Below are 20501 nucleotides of genomic sequence, written 5' to 3'. Positions count from 1 at the left end.
TTACTGTATATTATTTTTCAAAATAAAATCAAAAGAAGATTTCACTTAATTTGGGAAAGTTTGGGTTAAAGTGAAATAGGGTGCTTTACAACAGGACTTCTCAGAGCCTTTGCATTTTTAATCACATATTTAATATGTATTAATTTAATTTAATATTTATCTAATCACAAATGAGCATCTGTGATTCTCAAAGACTGGAAGAGAATATGTAGCATTTCTCTAACTTATTTGACCAAGAAACCTTTCTTTCTCAGAGCATCTCTGGAGCCTGGTGTTTCCTAGATTCACCCTGAGAAATTCAGATCTGGTAACAGGTATGAGCTGGGATCCATGGAAGACTAAAATGACAGGTTGTGAGTCAGGTTCTACTTAACACTGCAGTCTCAGTGCCCATACAAATGCCAGGATGAGAAGGTTACAAATAATAAAAAGTAATGGGTACTTCTGTGATTTTAAAAATTATATATATATATATTATATATATATATATATAACTTAAACACACACAAATCAATCTCTCTCTCTCTCTAACATGTACTTATTCATATGTTTATATGCATTGAAAAAAGTCTAGACGCTAGATGAATTTCACCAAAAGGCTGACAGTGACTAAACCTGGGTGGTAAGATACTGGGTAATTTGAAATATTTTTTCTCTTTTTGCTATTCTATATTTTCAGATTTTCCTGAAAAGAATGTTGTGAATTACTTGTGCAAAAAAAACCAGGATTTAAAATAAGAAAATTAAAAAGTTAAATTAGCTATCATTCATTTGAACACCTGCTGTGTTCCAGGAAGCATGCAGAGCACCTTCCATACATTATCTTTCTCACTGAATCCTCACATTTTACGTGGGAGACACTATTACTATTCCCACTTTAAAGATGAGGAAATGAGACTTGACGCAATTTGCCCTAGTCTGATGTGGGATGACTCTGGAATACAATTATGGAAGCAAACTTGTACACATCCAGCTACTCTCATACACACTCCACTTTAGGGACAGCTGGCTCAGTTGGCAACTATCTAAGACTCAAAACCCAGATATAAGCACGTTCCCCAGTCCCAAATATCCTAATAATTCTCTCCCAGATAAGTAGCCATGTAGTAGAAAAACTTGGCCACAACATATAGGGTCTCCTTCTTACAAGAGGTAGATTCCCCATTCCTCAAATCTAAGCTGATCTTGAGACTTGCACTGACAGAATATGGTAGAAGTGACATAATGGAAGTTCCAGAAGCCTTGCAGCTTCCACCTTTATCCTCTTGGAACCCCAAGACCACCATGGTGTGAAGAAGCCCAAAATGAAATACCACATAGAGAGGCCCAGACATTCCTGATAGCCCAAATGAGCCCATCCCCCAGGTGACCTTCCAAATGAATGCAGCCATGTGAGTCCAGGCAAAATCAGCAGAAAAACTAGCCAGCAAACCCATAAAATAGTGAAAAGTAATATACTGTTGTTGGTTTTAGCCACTAAGTTGTAGGGTGATTTGTTCTGCAACAATAGCTAACTGATACAACTTGAATTTACAAAGCTGAGAGCCTATCTCAAGTCATTGAGGTGCCTATGCTGGGTCAATGCTGCAAAAAAAATACTAAAGTAACACAGTGAGGTAAAAGCCCTTTCAGTGAGGCTCTCTTGCACTTCTTTTCCTAACACATAGATCAAGCCCACACTCCATGCCCAGAGAGTGATTACAGATCTCACGCTCCCTTCTAAACAGACCAAAGGGTTCTTCTTCTGAAAACAAAACTACATACAACTAAACAGATACTGGTAAGAACGTGTGGAAGATTATGCAAAAAAGAATGTCAAGAGAGCTCTTTCTACATGAAAGCAAAGCATTGTTTACATAGGAAAATGTGTGCTGAAATCAATTAATTTTTTTCCTTTGCTTTTACAGCACATTAGGTTTTTCTTCCAAGATTTACTGAATCATGAAACATACTAACTGTGGCAGGCTGAGTTTCAATTAAAGACAGAAGGCAAGGGTCATTTACCTACAGCTAAATGCTTCTTCAATAATAACAGACTCATGAGCAAAAGGAACTTGCTCCAAAGACAATATGATGATTGTGAATATAGCTGTCATTTTTATTCAGACACAAAGGGCTCTAGACCAGAAAATCAAATTAGCTCAAAACATGATATGGAACCCACTGCTAATACCAGGAAATGTTTCTTGCACGTGGGTAATTCCCTATCAAAATCAGCAACCATGATAATAGGAAAAAAATACCCTAGATTCTTGACTTATCATCTCTCTTGACAGGATGCCTTAGCATATTTTAGTTCTACAAAATACCAGAATGTTATCACAGGTTAATCAGATTCTTAAAATAAAATTATAGTCTATATTTTAAAAGCAATAGCACCACAAAATACTGCAGTGGTGTTTGGGGTTTGACGACGACAATCCTTTTCAGAAAAAAGTGTCTCATGGTGGGGGGTGAGGAGGGAGAGTACAGATGGTATCTGGTGGCTCCTTCACAGTGGGTCACTTTGCATTCCTTAGTCTCTTTTAAATGCTATCTACAGAGCACCCTCTCAGTCTTTCCTTCCTCTCCATTTCTCATATTTCTTGGCCCATTCCCTTTGCTGATTTCAATCACTTGGCCCTTTCTAATTCCTCCTTTCCTTGAACCTTAGTCCTCTCTTTACTGCCTTACCTGATACACAAAGAGCGTAACTGCTCCTCACATGACAGCCCTGCACTCTCTGGTATTAGCACAAAGAAAGAATTCTCTCTCAGACAGGGTCTGGTTACCGTGCAATTTCCCATGTCCTTTTCTCAAAGATCCAAGTCAATCCCAGTCTCTCTCTCTCTCTCAGCATCCAATCTCTGATAAAACAGTGAGTATATTTGGATAATATTCAGATGGAGTGAAAGTAGACTTAATCATGAGCAACTTTTAGATGATACTTTCAACCATTTCCCTAAACTGGTAACAGACACAGCTTCTAACATATAGCAGTGGAAATTACGTTCAAATCAACGCTTACTGAGTGTCTGCAACCTGCCACACCCCATGCTGGGGATAAAGATCTACATAAGGCTTAGGCTCTGCTGTCAGGGAGAAAGCCTTGCACAAATTATGAAGAAAAGCAAAGAATAACAATCAACTGTTTGATGGAAAACCTGGCAAACATCACCTAGTAACACCAGCTGGAGAGAATTCAGGATTCTGAGCTTCATTTCTTCATTCTTAATATGGGTATAATGATATTAATAATAATACTTGCTTCGCAGGATGATTATTATAGGGAGTAAAATTAGAATATGATTGAATGTATCTTGCAACTGTGCAACTGAATTTCAATTCCAGTCAAGGGAATTCCATTCCATTCAGCATTTATGCAGCACCTACTTTGGGCCAGGCCCTGTGCTACAGAGATTGGAAATAAAAATAATCCCTGAAACCAAAGCACCCAAGGACTGAGGGAGTAAGTAGAGAGACACATTAAAAAAATATAATACAGTGTGATTATGTGCTATAATAGAGATACAGAAAATGTACCAGATCTTAGATGAGGGATGAAAGTACTCCAGCCCGGGGTATGGAGAGTAGGGAAAGAAGGAAAAGGGCATCAAGTGATGCTATAGAAACAAAGTAGATAATAATAAGAGTAACTATCTATCATTAAGGCCCTTCTATGTACTAGTTAGTATATTAAACACTTTACAGACAATATTCACAATAAATAAAGACAAGATAGAGGGTTCTCCTTCTTGAAAACATGGTACCCTATTAACTTACAGAGTTTGGCTTTGGTGGCAGCCAGGTGTATTGGCCTGGAGAGACTAACAGTCAGTTGCCCAGATGGAAGGGAGAAAGCACTGAAGCAGAAGTGAAAAGTGATGGGTTTTCATCCTGCTCTGTCACTATGTGGCTCTAGGGATGTCCCTTAGCTCACTAGTCCTCAGTTTCCTCAGCTGCAAAATGGAGATTTAATGCCAGCTGACCTTGTTGGGTTGCTGGGATAATGGATGTGTAAAAGGCTTTCAAGTCTGTTGAGCACTCTTCAGGGTAAAGCCCGGGCTGCAAACTCACTTGCCTATAGGGCCAGGTCATCCTCCACTCAGGTGGAGGATGGTGACTACATGCTGACCATAAACATGTAAACCCCAGACTGGTTGAAACCAGAAGGTTGATGATTAAGGTTCCTGAAACATCATCCCATTAACTCACCACCAACCAATCAGAAGAAAGTCATACACCCCACAGCCCTTACCCCAAATGTTGCCTTTAAAAACTCTTCCCTGAAAGCCATCAGGGAGTTTGGGTCTTTTGAGAATGGGCCACCCATACTCCTTGCTGGGCCCTGCAATAAAAACTGTACTTTCGGACTTCCCTGGTGGCACAGTGGTTAAGAATCCGCCTGCCAATGCAGGGGACACGGGTTCGAGCCCTGGTCCGGGAAGATCCCACATGCCGCGGAGCAACTAAGCCCGTGCGCCACAACTACGGAGCCTGCGCTCTAGAGCCCGTGTGCCACAACTACTGAAGCCCGCGCACCTAGAGCCCGAGCTCCATGACAAGAGAAGCCACCGCAATGAGAAGCCTGCACACCGCAGTGAAGAGCAGCCCCCGCTCGCTGCAACTAGAGAAAGCCAGCGCGCAGCAACCAAGACCCAACACTGCCAAAAAAAATAATAATAAATAAAATTTTAAAAACAAACAAACAAAAAAGAAAACTGTACTTTCCTCCACCACCCGGTGAAGTAAATTGGCTTTACTGCATGGTGGGTGAGCACACCCAAGTTTGATCTGGTAACAGTAGAAAACTCCAAAGTTTAAACCTTGGTAAGTGAAAGAGTACATAACCACTAACGGAAAAAAACTAAAAGGAAAGACTGATGTATGGGCAAAAATATGATATGCTCACTTTTCCATATGCTGGTTTTGGAGTCATGGTACACAAAGGTCTGGAAGAAATATCTAACAGTTTTTGCAATTATGAGACTTGTTTGAGAGATATCAAAATTATAGATCAGTTTAGGAATAATCAGCGTAGAGTTGGAAACTAAGCCACAGGATACCCTCTTCCCCACTCCCCCATTTTCCTCAGCCAGGCTAATCCCTTCTCACTGACAGGGGCTTCATTTTGAGGGGCCTGCTTCCTATGCCAGCTTCAGGTCCTCCTAATAAGCTCCCAAAGGAGCACTGAATTACATTTATCCCTGAGCACAGCTCTGGGTTCCAGGTGGTAACCAAGCACCATCAGAGGTAGTGTAAGGAAATAAGCCCTGGAGGAAGCTCCTTAGATGTGCAAGGAGAATTAACTCTGGGATTTGACCACATTTATGGGACACAAGTCAAGTGTGGACAGAAATGTCTTGGCCTCCTTGTCACATGCCAATGGTGCCCTCTACTACAGAGACTGATTATTACAAAATCCCAAAGTCCAAGGCACCTAGACACCAGTAGGTTTTAAATAAACTTCAGAAGCTAAGAACCATGCTTGCAATCTTCTGGCTGCTTGTACTCATGAAAATATGCTTGAGCATTGTCAACCAATTCAGTAAGTACTTACAAAGTGCCTACCATGCATCTGGCCCTGAATGACCCATGGTGTTTTCCTTCACACTGAACCTCTGGAGTCACACAGTCTCATCTTTAAATTCCAACTGTAACCTCTATTGGCTCTATGAATCTGATTAAGTTATTTAACTGTTCAGGGCCTTGGTTTTCTCATCTACAAAAATGGAATTAAAATGCTGCATTCATATATTTATGTGTTCATGGGTACCTTCATCCATTCAAAGCTCCTACCACGTTAGCTTTGACTACACTGAGTGCAGGGTACTCTCACAGTGTTGAGGAAAAACGTTTTCTCGACCCTCTTAGGGTGCCTAGCTGGGTCTGCAAGTTAAACTGACATAGACAGATTAACAGGAGAAAAGCATACAAATTAATGAAATGTAAGTTTTATGTTACATGGGAGGCTTCATAAGGAAATGAGGACCCAAAGAAACAGTTAGACCTGAGAGGTTAATGCTAGGTTTGATGGAGAGTGGATAGTCAGGGAGGAACAGGGGAGGTTAAGGAGTAGGAGGGAAACTTAGCAAGATCTGCTTGTTAGGATTCTTCTCAGGGTCCCTTTGTCTTCAGAGATGAGGATGTACCTTTCCTCCAGGTACAGATATCCCCCGCTTTTCAAAAGCTCGCTTTATGCCACTTCACTTTTACAAAAGACCTATATTTTCCTGCTTCTACTAACTGAAAGAAATCTGAAGAGGATTTTCATTTTTACAAAAAAAAAAAAAAAAGAAAGAAAGAAAGAAAGAAAGAAGGAAAATGAAAAAGACAAAAAAATGAAAATAGCATTTAGCGTTTGTTTTGCAGTGAGCACACACCCAGAGCAGAGTGGCTCCGCAAAGCTCCTTCCCCAGGAACTGCACTCAGCATCTCAGCATCTAGGCACCTCACCTTTGAACGGTGTCTGTGAGCATCTGTGCTTTCTCTTGATTTACTTTGTGCATCCATTAGCAAGATGTGTCCTGAGGTAATTGCTTCTTCACCTTGTGCCACTTTGTCTTACGAAAGGTTTCACAGGAATGCTCTACTTTCGGATAGCAGGGAAAACCTGTATAGGCACTTCTCACATGAAAGTTTTATGACTTGTTTCAGGGGAGAAGGGCAGGGAGAAGGTCAGAGTGACCCTCCTGCTTCTGCTGTGTTCTCAAATTCCTTCAGCTTAAAATATACAATATGCCAAGGGGCCATATTTTGAGGTAGCGTGTCCTGAAGCCCATCACAGGCATGGTTCCTGTGGCACTGGAGCTCAAATCTTACTGGGTCGTTAGGAAAATCAAATGAGATCATATGTGCAAGTTACAAGACATAGTGGTTCATCTATAAAAGTGACATTCAATAAATGCTAGTTTCCTTCTGAAGGGTACCAGCATACGCCATATGAAATTATGCCTCGTTGGCATATGGATTATTTTAAGCTAAAGGCAATTGAGAACAAGCAGAGGCAAGAAAAGCTCTTCACCTCCCCCTAACTGCTTAAAATTAGAGTATAAATTTCCCATTTTGTAAAGGAAACTTATATTTATGAAGGAACTTTCCTTTTGTAAAGGTGTCTCTGTACCAGGAAGAAAGACAACTTTTATCACCTAAGCAACTCTTAACTACATAATAAGACAATTATCATATACTTCCTCCTCTCACTTTGTCATAAGTTTTCTCTCCTACCCAGAAGCCCAAAACCCCTTTTCCTTTGTCTAGCCTAAGATGGTATATAAACCTCAATCATCTGGCCACTTCCTTGAGTCTTGTTTCTTTGTGAAACTCCCATGTGTACCTATATAATTAAAACTGGTTTTCGTCTCTTGTTAATCTATATATTATCAATTTGATTCTTAGGCAGAGCCACGAACCTAGAATGATAGAGGAAAAAGGCTTTTCCTCCCCTGCACATCCTTCCTATAGGTCATGGAACACAAACTCAGGTGCCTCTGGTGGCCAACATAAATGAGTGCAGCAGCAGGGACTGTGGCGACCTGGAGAGCTCATGTCCACACTAAAGGGCAGTGACCCACTCAGCATCAGCCAGTCATTTCCGGGAGGGGCTGCAGGGCCAGCATTACAGATCTTCCAGTTTTAAAGAGAAGCAGGAAAATTGGGTGTGGAATATTCCTATTTTTAAATGTTGGCAACTAATTCTAAACCCTAGGTAGACCAAATAAAATACATCAGACCCTGGGGCTGCCTGTTTGCAACTACTGCAAGAGGGCTGGGCACGAAGATAACTCCCAGTTTTAAGTACCGTCTGAGGCATTATTATGCAGCAAGACCAAGGGACTCTCCAGTAAAATTCTTATTTCACTCCAGCGTGGACTCAATCAATCAGCCTAACTCTCTTCACACTCCAGTGAAACAGGAACCTGGTGCGACAGGATCATTATCACCAGAGGAAAGGACAATCTCACCACGGGTCATCAGCTTGCATTATATAAATGAATCTAAGGGCTCGATATGAGGAAACAATGAAAATGCACTCACAGGGCAGTGAGGCGCAAGCAGTGCAGGAACCCAATTGTGCTGATCAGACTTACAGAGCCGATCACAAATACAGCAGGAGCATTCAGTCAGCACTTTCAGGTGATATTTTCCCAGTGTGATACTCACTGCTTTCACGCTTCCTTCATCTCTGACTCATTCTTTCTGGTTCAATCTATTTTGTTTATGAATTTAATAACTGGCACTATTCCTTTAAAGAGTTTACCATTTCCCTCTGTCTTCTCTTCCTCCTCCTGTTCCAGAGCAGGGCAGATGGAAAACCAAATAATAAACAATGACAGGGCTTCCCTGGCGGCGCAGTGGTTGAGAATCTGCCTGCCAATGCAGGGGACACGGGTTCGAGCCCTGGTCTGGGAAGATCCCACATGCCGCGGAGCAACTAGGCCCGTGCGCCACAACTACTGAGCCTGCGCGTCTGGAGCTTGTGCTCCACAACAAGAGAGGCCGCGACAGTGAGAGGCCCGCGCACCGTGATGAAGAGTGGCCCCCGCTCGCCGCAACTAGAGAAAGCCCTCGCACAGAAACGAAGACCCAACACAGCCAAAAATAAATAAATAAATAAAGTAAAAATAAATAAATAAATAAATAAACAATGACAGATGTAAAAAGATATGGATATTTATAATGCTTCAGTTTGGGGCCCCAAATGAAGCTGGCAACAGACATAAGATTGGAGCTGCCTCATCCCTTGCAGGAGAGTCTAAGCATTGTTGCCTCTGACAAATGCCATGCCTTATAAAGCCCAGTAATTATAATTTGGTGCTAAAGACCCACACTTTCCATCTGAATGTGTTTCTTTTATTTTGCCACTTAAGGGCAACTGAGCATTCCATGAATCAGGGATGACCTGACAGACGTGAGTCACCTAGAAGTCCACCGTATGCTCTGGGAAGACCAACATCCAATAGTCTTCTCACCTGTTGGGAAGGTTCGGGGACAATGAAATTGGTACCCAGCTGCATTCCTTGATGCTCATGGGACACAAGAGCCCTATGGAAGAGAGGTTGAACTGCCCACAAGTGGAATATGCTACAACCTGTATGATGGACAGGGGAGTTCCTTTAAAAACCCAACTGTTAGAAAAGACAATAGGACCACTAAGAGAAAATCACCATAAAGGAGGGAGTCTGGCAGGGTGGCTGTCTTAGTCATCTCAGGCTGCTGTAACAAAATACCACAGCTAAAATAAATATTTGGATTATGTTTCATGAGACTCAAAATGACTTTTGTGGGAATCTGAGCTTGGCGGTACCCTATGTGTATGGTTACAAATAGCCCTAAATTGCCAAATATAGTGGGAACTTGTTAGCACTTATATTACTTTACCTCACTGACACGTGATACTGTTGACAATTCTTTCTCTGAAATTCTCCCCTCCCTTAACTGCCTTTTCCCTCTGAACCTCTCTGGCCACTTTTGGGATGCCACAGACAAGCCTGGTGCAGGTGGAGCGGCAGTAAGAAGAGAGAACACGTGAGGAAGTACCTGTTTCCACAGGTACTGTGGAAACACTGTTTCCACAGTGAGCAATTGCCTTAAGAAGTAATACCCAGACCCTTGAGGGCTACGGACCCCTTCCCCAGCCTGAAGAGCAGTGAATGGCAGATCAGACTTGAGAGGGACTGCACTGACCCCTGAATTCTGGTCACACAGCTCCACAAGGAGCAGAAGAAACCTCAGCATCTATTCATTCAATGTTTGCTCGCACATTAGAGAGTAAGTAGAAATGAAAGCAACCTTGAACTTGTCCAACTGTTCATTCTCGCCAGGCTTTGAACTTGGATTAGCCTATTACGGGCTGGCCTAGCTCCCCACTCCTCAGTCTTCTCCGGGACCTCCTCTTTCTCACCCTGCCCTGAACTGCAGGGGTTCCACAAGGTTCCCTGCTCAGCCCTTTTCTCACTGTTCACTCTCCAGGTAACCATAACAACCAACCAGTTTTAACAATCACTCATTCACTAATGATCCCTAATTCTGTATCTACTGACCAGAACTGAGCTTCAGACTCGTGTACCACAGCTTAGTATGTGTCCCACAAACCCCTCAAACTCCACATGTCCAAAACTGAATTGATTTTCTCCTTCCACAATCCTGTCCTCCTCTTAATTCTCGTTCTTGATCAACTGGACCTCCATTAACTCAGCTGAACAAGTCAGAAAACCAAAACCCTCTCATCAGAATTGGCTCTGAGTTTCTTTAAATGCATATTAGAAGGTACTCTAAGGCAGCGGTCCCCAACCTCTTTGGCACCAGGGACCGGTGCTGTGGAAGACAATTTTTCCACGGACGGGGTAGCGGGGAGGTGGTTCAGGCGGTAATGTGAGCGATGGGGAGCGACAGGGAGTGACGGGGAGTGGTAGATGAAGCTTTGCTCACTTGCCTGCCGCTCACCTCCTGCTGTGCGGCCCAGTTCCTAACAAGCTGCAGACCGGTACCGGTCTGCAGCCCAGGGGTTGCGGACCCCTTCTCTGAGGATACAGATGAATCATGTTAGCTCTTTTAAAAGATCAGCGTTGGGACTTCCCTGGTGGTCCAGTGGCTTAAACTGCACGCTCCCAATGCAGGGGACCCAGGTTCGATCCCTGGTCAGGGAACTAGATCCCACATGCCACAACTAAAGATCCTGCATGCTGCAACTAAAGATCCCGCATGCCACAACTAAAGATCCCGCATGCTGCAACTAAAGATCCCGCATGCCACAACTAAAGATCCCGCATGCTGCAATGAAGATCCCACATGCCACAGCTAAGACCTGGTGCAGCCAAATAAATAAATATTTTTTTTTAAAAAAGATCAATGTTGTTATTGACTTGGAGGTGTGGTATGTGTTTATAGTTCTCAGAGGACTACTGAATATGTCTTCAATAAGCTTTTCCTTCTCTATCCACACTGCCTTATCCTTGGTTCTTACTTACATTGTCTTTTGCCTGAATCACTGCAATAAGCTCTCATGCAATCTCCCTCATTCATATTCTAATAACCACGGCTGCCAAAGGGATTTTTTTTAATTTTAACTGTATTTAAATACCTTTCTTCTTATTACAGAATTAATACATGTTTATTGTGGACATCTGAAAAGAGTTTGTAATAGCACAAAAAGATAATCACTGTTAACACTGTATTATATATACTTCCAGCCATTTTCTATAAATAAACATACATCTTTAGATAAAAAGGATTATACTATACATACTTTATATGCCCTACTTTTTAAAATTAGAGTTGTGAACAATTTCTTAGTATAAAATTACCTAATATAAAAATGTTTTATTATTATTTTTTTTAATTTATTTTATTTTACTTTTGGCTGCATCAGGTCTTAGTCATGGCACACGGGATCTTCACTGAGGCATGCAGGATATTTCGTTGTGGTGCGCAGGCTTCTCTCTAGTTGTGGCGTGTGGGTTTTCTCTTCTCTAGTTGTGGCGCGCAGGCTCCAGGGCACGTGGGCTCTGTAGTTGTGGCGTGTGGGTTCCAGAGCGTGTGGGCTCTGCAGTTTGCAGCACGCAGCCTCTCTAGTTGAAGGGTGCAAGCTCAGCAGTTGTGGCTCATGGGCTTAGTTGCACCATGGCATGTGGGATCTTAGTTCCCTGACCAGGGATCAAACCCGAGTCCCCTGCATTCTAAGGCAGATTCTTTACCACTGGACCACCAGGGAAGTCCCTAAAAATATTTTAAAAGATCCTATAATAAACATCTTTGTACATGCATCTTTGTTCATATCATAATTATCTCTTTTGGGGTAGAATTGCCAGGTCAATGGGGATGCATATTTTTAAGACTTTGAATCTTTGCCAAATACTCCATGGAAAGGTTTTATTCATTTATTATACTTCCACCAGTAGAGTGATCATTTTAATGCAGAAATAATGCAGAAATCAAATTGTTACTCAAAGACTTGGAAAAAAGTTACAGGTTCAAAAACACAGGCCTGGGACTTCCCTGGTGGCGCAGTGGTTGGGAATCCGCCTGTCAATGCAGGGGACACGGGTTAGAGCCCTGGTCTGGGAAGATCCCACATGCTGCGGAGCAACTGACCCCATGCACCACAACTACTGACCCTGTGCTCTGGAGCCCGTGCTCCGCAACAGGAGAGGCCACCAAAATGAGAAACCCGTGCACTGCAAGGAAGAGTGGCCCCCGCTCGCCGCAACTAGAGAAAGCCCATGTGCAGCAACGAAGACCCAACGCAGCCAAAAATAAATAAAATTTAAAAACTAATTAAAAAAAAAAAAAAACAGGCCAGAGAAGGCTTGGAAATAAGGCTGTTGTAGTCATTTGGAACAGCAAGTTTCCACGTATAGTTGTGGCCCACTAGAGTCTTCCTGACGAAACATGAAGAGTTCAAAATATGAAAGTTCTTTCTTCAACTCTTAGAACAAATGCCATGCAAGGCCAAGGACTTTCATTTTTATATATGACTAAGTACTTAATAGCTTTCTTCATTAATTATTAAGAGTGATTAAAATTTTATAGTCTCAAAAAAAAAAAGTGCAGTACTGCCAATTATCAAAAACTTTGGCTGACACAGAAAGTTTGGTAATGATGCAAATTTCCTGCCACACATGTGACAACATAGATTGCTGGAATTTCTACAGTTTTCAGGAATGATTTTGAGGGGACTGGGGAGACTTCATAGTGTCATAAGTTTCAAATACAGCCCTTCTTGTATGTGTTATTTCACGGGTCAAATATAGTTGTTTTTCTGGTTTTATCATATTGCTCATGCATAAACGTTATGATGTTGCCACTTGGGGTTGCTATTTTGTTCCTCCCTAATTCTTTGTTATCATCAAATTCTCTTCTCACAAGAAGTGGAATGGATGGGTTAGGTGTATTATGAGGTCTTTTGTGCCAATTAAGTTAACGTATTTGCAAATCATTGGTCTGAATGCCTCAAAATCTCACTACCCTGAGTCTAGGTTGATTTACTAGGTTGGTTAACCTAGTAAAGAGACCTGGTAAATTATTGCCTATAAGGTGATCAGATGTTTGAAGGAAGGAAAGAAAACAGAGTGGCTGAAAGCAATTTTGGGAAAGAGTGACAGGAGGCTCACAGACTCACCCTTTCTCCTCCCAACTCTTGGTTTTTAAAACAGTGGTCTTATGTGACAATATATGCAGGAATATATATTATATGAATATATATATATATATATATAAAACAGGACTCAAACATTAGCAGGGGTAAGAGATCTGAGCCACCTATTAGCCTAATACAAACATAAACAATGCTGTGTTGAGAACTGCACCAGTACTGTTTTGTACTCAGCTCAAGCTACCCAGCCGCTGGCCTACAGATTCATGAAACTCCTGCTTTGAATCTGAAAGACTAGCAGGAAAGAGGAGAGAGCTCTTCCTACATAAGTGACTTTTGGAGGAAATGGAGATATCTGTATAACTGGTTCTGATGATAGGTTCAAAGTTTCCCCATGATTTTAAAATATATAGGATTTACCTTGACAAACAGCTCATGAGAGGATATGAGAATCTGGTTTTCACCAGTCCAGCTCACATTTCAACAGGAATTCCATAATGTTACCAGCCTGAGGAAGAACTGCTCCACTGCATGGCAGTACATTTCCATTCCCTTATGGAGAAAAAGGGGACGAGAAAATTAGCTAAATCAGTTCTGCTTGATTCTGCTCACATCTCTACTGCCAAGAGTAGCAGTTACTCACCAACAGGCACTAGAAACACCCACACACCCAGAGACATGTACAGTCAAGCATTTGTTAGACTATAACTTAATAAGCGTGTTGTTTTCCATTATCCAGGCCTCTAGATAAAATATTCAGCACCATCAGAATTTGGCTTGCCTCAACAGCAGCATTTTATGTGCAGTCCTAGGTCAGCTATGAATCACAAATAGTTACTTTTCATCCAAGACAAAGTTCCAAAAAGATTTCTCTGCCCCTCCTCTAAGGTAGGGTGAAACAACACCAATGAGGGTCCCTGACAGGCCACAAGCAAGGGCAGGAGAGAAGATGCAATGACAGAAAAAGAAAAGCAGGGATAAAGTGGAAAGAAAAGAGAGGAAAGGCTAAAAGTAATAGAATATTTAAAAGATAAAAGTGAATGATCTCATGTGTTACAGTACTGAATTGCCATAGGTTATATTTATTCAGCGTCATCTACCCTATGCCAGACACTGTTCTAAGTGCTTTTATATGCATTATTTAATTCATTCAACACACACTTGTGGCACACCTTCTGTGTGCCAGGCACTGTTCTAAGAATGTTCTGTAGAGAACAAAATAGGTGAAAATCTCCTCCTTCTTGGAACTTACATTTCAGTAGGGAAGATCTTATTTAATCATCCAATAAGGAAAAGAGATAGGAAAAGCATGTGAGAAGGGACAGAAAAAGAGAGAATTTAGGGACAGGGAGATAAAGGAGATGAAGGTCAGAGTGAAGTGTCCTTTTCAAGGCTTTCAGATGCTAGAAAGAGGATAAGTCTCTGTTCACGCCTCAGCTCCTCCAACATAAAGGTTTTGGAAGGTCTCCAACATAAAGGCTTCGGAAGGTCCCACCATAACCAATTTAGTGAAAAGCCTGAATTGGAAATGTTTGAAGAAATATACTTCTATATTATGTCAAATGTATATAGCAATGTGAAATGCTAACAAAGTCTTCCTGAGTAGATATCCAGCAATATTCTGTTTTAATAAAAATACAAGACATATTTGTAACAAGCAACATTCACCTGCACATATAACCCTTGTTTCTCTCAGTCTATTTCAGTGAAAGAGGGAAAAAAACCCAGTGACCTAAGAAAAGATAAACCAGATATTTGGCTGAATCCCTCACCAGCACCAATTATACTACTAATAGATGCCATTTATTGAGGACTTTCTATTTGCTGTATAACAAACTATCCCAAAACTTAGTCGTTTCACAGCAATGAATTATTATTTTTCATAATTATATAGGTTGGCAGGTCAGTTCAGGTCTCAACAGCTCACTCACATGGCTGCATTCAGGTGGGACTCTGGCTCCCTGATGCCTCTTTTTCTATGTGGTCTCTTACCACACAAGAACCTAGGCTGAGCTTCCCTACAAAGTGGCACAAGTGGTCCAAGACAGCAAAAGTGGAAACTGCCAGGCCTCTTAAGACCTGGGCTTGGAATTGGCCAAAGACACATCTGCCACGTCCTACTGGTCAGAGCAAGTCATAAGCCCAGGCACATTTCTAGGCGAAGGGAAACAGATCCCACCTCTTTTTGGGAGGAATAGTGATCCTTACAACGATGAGAATTGTTGGCAACCATTCTGCAGTCAAGCCATCTCATTTGCCACATGCCAAAAACTATACTATCTCAATGAATCTTCAACAGCAACTTATGAAATAGTCACCATTTTATCCCTATTTTACAATGAAGGAAAATTAGTTCCTGAAAGGTTAAATATCCTCCTGCAAGTAGGTGGCAGACCTAAGACCAGATCTTAATCACCTTCAGAGTTCCAATTCACAACTATCCCTCAATACAACAGTCAGTAGAGTTAGAGGCATTGAACCCCATGTTCCCTCCCCCTTAGGGAAGCAGGAAAGCATGGCAATGAAGAGCTTGAACTCGTATCAAATTGCCTTGGTTCAAATCTTGGCTCTAAGTCTCATTAGCTCTGTGACTTTGGGCTAGTTACTTAGACTCAAGTTCACAATCTGCAGAACAGGGCTGGTAACAACATCTACTCCACGGGACTATTATGAGATAATGCGTGTAAAGCACTGCCTGGATAGAGTATGTGCTCCATAAATGTTAATTACTTTTGTTATCCCCTGAGTGTCCTGACTAGTTTACCCTGAACCAAGCAGTACTACAGTCCCAAGACCATGGTCTCCGAGGCTGCTGCTGACCAGTGATCCTGAGTCTATGCAACTTGATTATCATCGTCCCTGTTGGCCTTGCTTCTAATTCTGCTTTGCCTCTAGACCCATGCTGCTGCTGCTGCTGCAGTAACCACTGCAGAGGGTCCTGCTTCACTGTGGTCCCTCTCTGCTCACTAGTTGCACTTCCTGCTTCCTTCTGGAGCTTCCACTTCATGCTAGAGATCTGGTGGCTGTCCGTGTTTATCTAACAACATTCTCCCCTTGTCAGTGCTCTGTTAATTCTTCTGATTACACAAAGGAAGAACAATTCTCAGGATCAACCCCATTAATACCTTGCTTCGTCTTTGACTATTTAAAAAAGGCTCACAAACATCCCTTTCTAACAAGGGAAGAGGGAACGGAAGTTTCCCCAGTTCAGAACATTTGCTGGATGTTTCCTGTACCAACTCAGTTCCTTTTCTGCTGTCTGTGCTTTCAAAGAACTTCCGTGTTTCAGAATGAGTGACCACTAGGTGGCAGGGGTGTTTTGCTCCCCAGCTCATTACCTTCTTCCTCCTTGCAATCTCAATTACAGCCAAAATACAGTTCCTTTTAAGATGAATGAGTTGCTTTTAAATAAACGTACTTATCCATAGGAAGTTCAAGGTGAACGATAAATTTCAACTACATTCTCTTGAAAATTCACTGTGATGCCACTAATTCTATTGGAGAGTTCTCACAGGAGTTTTATAGCCTTTGGCTTGCAAGGGCATGGGAAAAGTAAACAAATCTCAGCTTGTTCAGGGCACGGCCAAAGCTGATTGTTTTCCTCTCTAGTTGTTATCATCACCTGACAGGCCAAAGGTCCGCTGGGTTAAGAGTTCATGGACTCCTAGTCTATCATATCATTTCATTAATAGGATTGTAGACACATCACTTGTTTCCCAGTGAGGTCCCAAAAGGTTTTCTTGGGGAAGATGGAATTTTAGTAGTTTCTTGAGTGAGAAGCAGGTGTAGGGGCATCCTTTCAATTACATCCCCACAGGAATCCAACCTGCCAAGCGGAATCCTAACAAAATAGGTTGGGAGCTATAAAGAAAAAAAGTAGAGAGGGGCTTCCCTGGTGGCGCAGTGGTTAAGAATCCACCTGCTAATGCAGGGGACATGGGTTCGAGCCCTAGTCCAGGACGATCCCACATGCCACGGAGCAATGAAGCCCGTGCGCCGCAACTACTGAGCCTGCGCTCTAGAGCCCACGAGCCACAACTACTGAGCCTGAGTGCCACAACTACTGAAGCCCACGCGCCTAGAGCCCGTGCTCTGCAACAAGAGAAGCCACCCAATGAGAAGCCCACGCACCGCAACGAAGAGTAGCCCCTGCTCGCCGCAACTAGAGAAAAGCCTGCGCACAGCAACAAAGACCCAAGGCAGCCAAAAATAAAAATAAATAAAACAAATTAATTTTTTTTAAAAAAAGGAAGAAAAGTAGAGAAAGGTACAAAGTGGGCAGCGGAAAGGCCAGGAGTGCTGATAAAACCCTCACCTAACAGTATGGGGAATCAAAAGATACTGTCTACAGCTGATAAAACAAAAAAATGTTTCATATATCGCTTAAATCTACCCCAGTAAATTTAACATAGAGGAACAAACTATATTGGGTTGTAACTTTAATGGGAGGGGAAGGGAGGGGGAAATAGGCTAAATCTCAAGTACCAAAACAGACTTCACAGATAATGCCAAAATTGAAAAAGCAAGACATAGCGCTACAAGCATGCTATTTAGCGACATGGAGGAAATCACCATGTGAACTAAAGGCAGCCGTGGTTAACAGCTTGCTTCCGTACAAGAGCAGAGGAAGGGACCGGCCTGGGGAGTGGCTGTACTCTTTAACTTTCTAACCACGATATTGTTTTACCCTTAAGAATAGGCAAGGATAGACAGCTATTAGGGTAAAGTAGATATCTGTGTTCATGGGAGCAACTACCACTCAGTTCCTAATTTGTGTCACTATATCTGATAGGAATTATTAAATTTAATCATTTGCTTATTTACTTAGGGGTCACTTTAGTTTACTATAATACAACTACCGGTTAGAAAGGAATTAGAGGCTTCAATTTCTACAGGTATGTGTTACTTATTCAAAACTGGCATTTTCAAGCAAGGATGCACTTTAGTCAATATTTTCACAGCAGATCATCAGGGTTTGCCTGATGTAAGCTAAAATACTATTTTGGTTCTGGTTTATTACTCTTTGCAATAAACCAGAACCAGAACTCTAAAGAGCAAATATGTCCATTTTTACTTCTTCTGTAACATTTTGGCCTGAGCTCCTGAGCATTCATCTGCCAGCAGAACATGGGCAGTTCGAACCAGCAAAATCTGCTAGGTCTGACCCTTAAACTTCCTGTTCTTTACCTTGTTTTCAAACCCACATCCAATCAGCAGTGACAGGTCATCCCTCAAAATACACCAGAATCTGACAATTCTCACCACACCCACCCCTAATATACTAGTTTGAGTCATCATTCTCTCTCACTTGGACCACTGAAATGGCCTGGGGACTGCTTCCATTCCTGCGCTCTACTGTCCTCCGTACAGCAGCCAGAGTGATTCTTTTAAAATCTAAGTCACAGTGACAATTTGTAAAACATTGGCCTATATGATATACCCATCCCATCTCATCTTCTCCCTCTCTCCCCCTCATTCTCTCCTCCCAGTCTACGCTGGCCTCCTGGCTGGATATTCCTAAACCCTGTTGAACATGTTCCTGCCCTCAGCCTGGAATGCTCTTCGCCCAGATACCCAAATGGCTTGCTTTCTCATTTCCTTCAGGCTCTGCTTTGTCACCTTATCAAAGAGGCCTTCCTGAGCACCTGATATAAAATAGGTTTTCCCCTCCATCTCTCTAGCACTCTTCATTAGTTTTTCTCCGTAATACTTATCATCACAGGGACGATATGTGTATTTTTCTGTATTGTCTGTCGTTTCCATTAGAATATAAGCTCTAGAAAAAATTTTCAGTGCTGTATCTTTAGTGCCTGAGAGTGTCTAACATGTAATAGATGTTCAAGAAGTTCTGTTGTGGACTTCCCTGATGGCGCAGTGGTTAAGAACCTGCCTGCCAATGCAGGGGACACGGGTTCAAGCACTGGTTTGGGAAGATCCCACATGACGCGGAGCAACTAAGCCCGTGCGCCACAACTACTGAGCCTGCGTTCTAGAGCCCGCAAGCCACAACTACTGAGCCTATGCGCCACAACTACTGAAGCCCGCGCGCCTAGAGCCTGTGCTCCGCAACAAGAGAAGCCACCGCAATGAGAAGCCCATGCAACGCAACGAAGAGCAGCCCCCCGCTCGCCGCAACCAGAGAAAGCCCACATGCAGCAACAAAGACCCAACGCAGCCATAAATAAATAAATAAATTTATAAAAAAAAGAAGTTCTGTTGCTTCAACGACAGACCTAACATGATACTACAGGTAGTTACTGTCTTAGGGTAATGTTTCCCCACGTGTGTGACCTGTTTATGAGAGACAATATAAATAGTATAAAGGTATGCATTAAATAACACTGAATCAAGTGGAAAGAATCTTTTCAATATTTTAATCCCTCTCATTATGTCAAAAAGGTCTCATTTAATGCAATTTTGTCTCTAATACTTGATAATTTATCCTTTTAAAAAGAGAATGGGCCTCACATTTAGAACCTTTTGTAGGGAACACTATCTGGCCAGCATTTAATAACTTTGTTTCCACTGTATTTTTTTTTAATGGCACCATCTATTTTAATTATGTAACACATTAATCTCATTTAAAGCTTGCAAGAACTCTTATGAGAGAAGTAGCATTTTGCCTATGAGGAAACTTAGGATGAGTTTCCCATGAGACCAAAGTTTCCTTTAAGACAAACTTCACCAATTTAAATATTTTAAACTGTACAATTCAGTGTTTCTTAGTAATCGTCACAATGTTGTACAACCATCACTAATTCCAAAACATTCTCAACACCCCAAAAAGAAACCCCATACCTTTTAGCTATCACTCCCCAATCTCCTCATTTCTCCCAGCCCTAAACAACCACTGATCTTTCCGTCTGTATATATTCACCTATTCTAGACATTTCATACAAATGGAATAGGTGGTCTTTGGGGACTGTTGTTGGTTTTTTTTCACTTTGCATGTTTTCAAGGTTCATCCATGCTGTAGCATGTTTCAGTACTTCATTCCTTTTTTTAATGACTGAATAATACTGCATTGTGCGGATATACCACTTTTGTTTACCTATTCATCAGCTGAGGGATATTCTGGTTGTTTCCACTTTTCGGCCCTTATAAATAATGCTGCTAAACACATTCATGTAAAAGTTTTTGTTTGAACATCTGTTTTCAGTTCTCTTGGGTATATAGCTACTAGTAGAAATGCTGGATCATATGGTAATTCTGCTTAACTTTATGAGGAAAGGACAAACTGTTTCCCACAGTGGCTGTACCATTTTGCATTCCCACCAGCAAAGCCCAAGTGTCCCAGTGCTCCACACCCTTACTGAAACTTGGCACTGTCCACTTTTTAAAACTTTTAGCCACTCAAATATGTATTTCACTGCGGTTTTAATTTGCATTTCCCTAATGACTAGTAACCCTGATCATCCTTCCATGTGAT

Source organism: Eschrichtius robustus, chromosome 12 (assembly GCF_028021215.1).
Source record: "Eschrichtius robustus isolate mEscRob2 chromosome 12, mEscRob2.pri, whole genome shotgun sequence".
Taxonomy (NCBI): Eukaryota; Metazoa; Chordata; class Mammalia; order Artiodactyla; family Eschrichtiidae; genus Eschrichtius; species Eschrichtius robustus.
Note: the sequence above shows the minus strand (reverse complement) of the source record.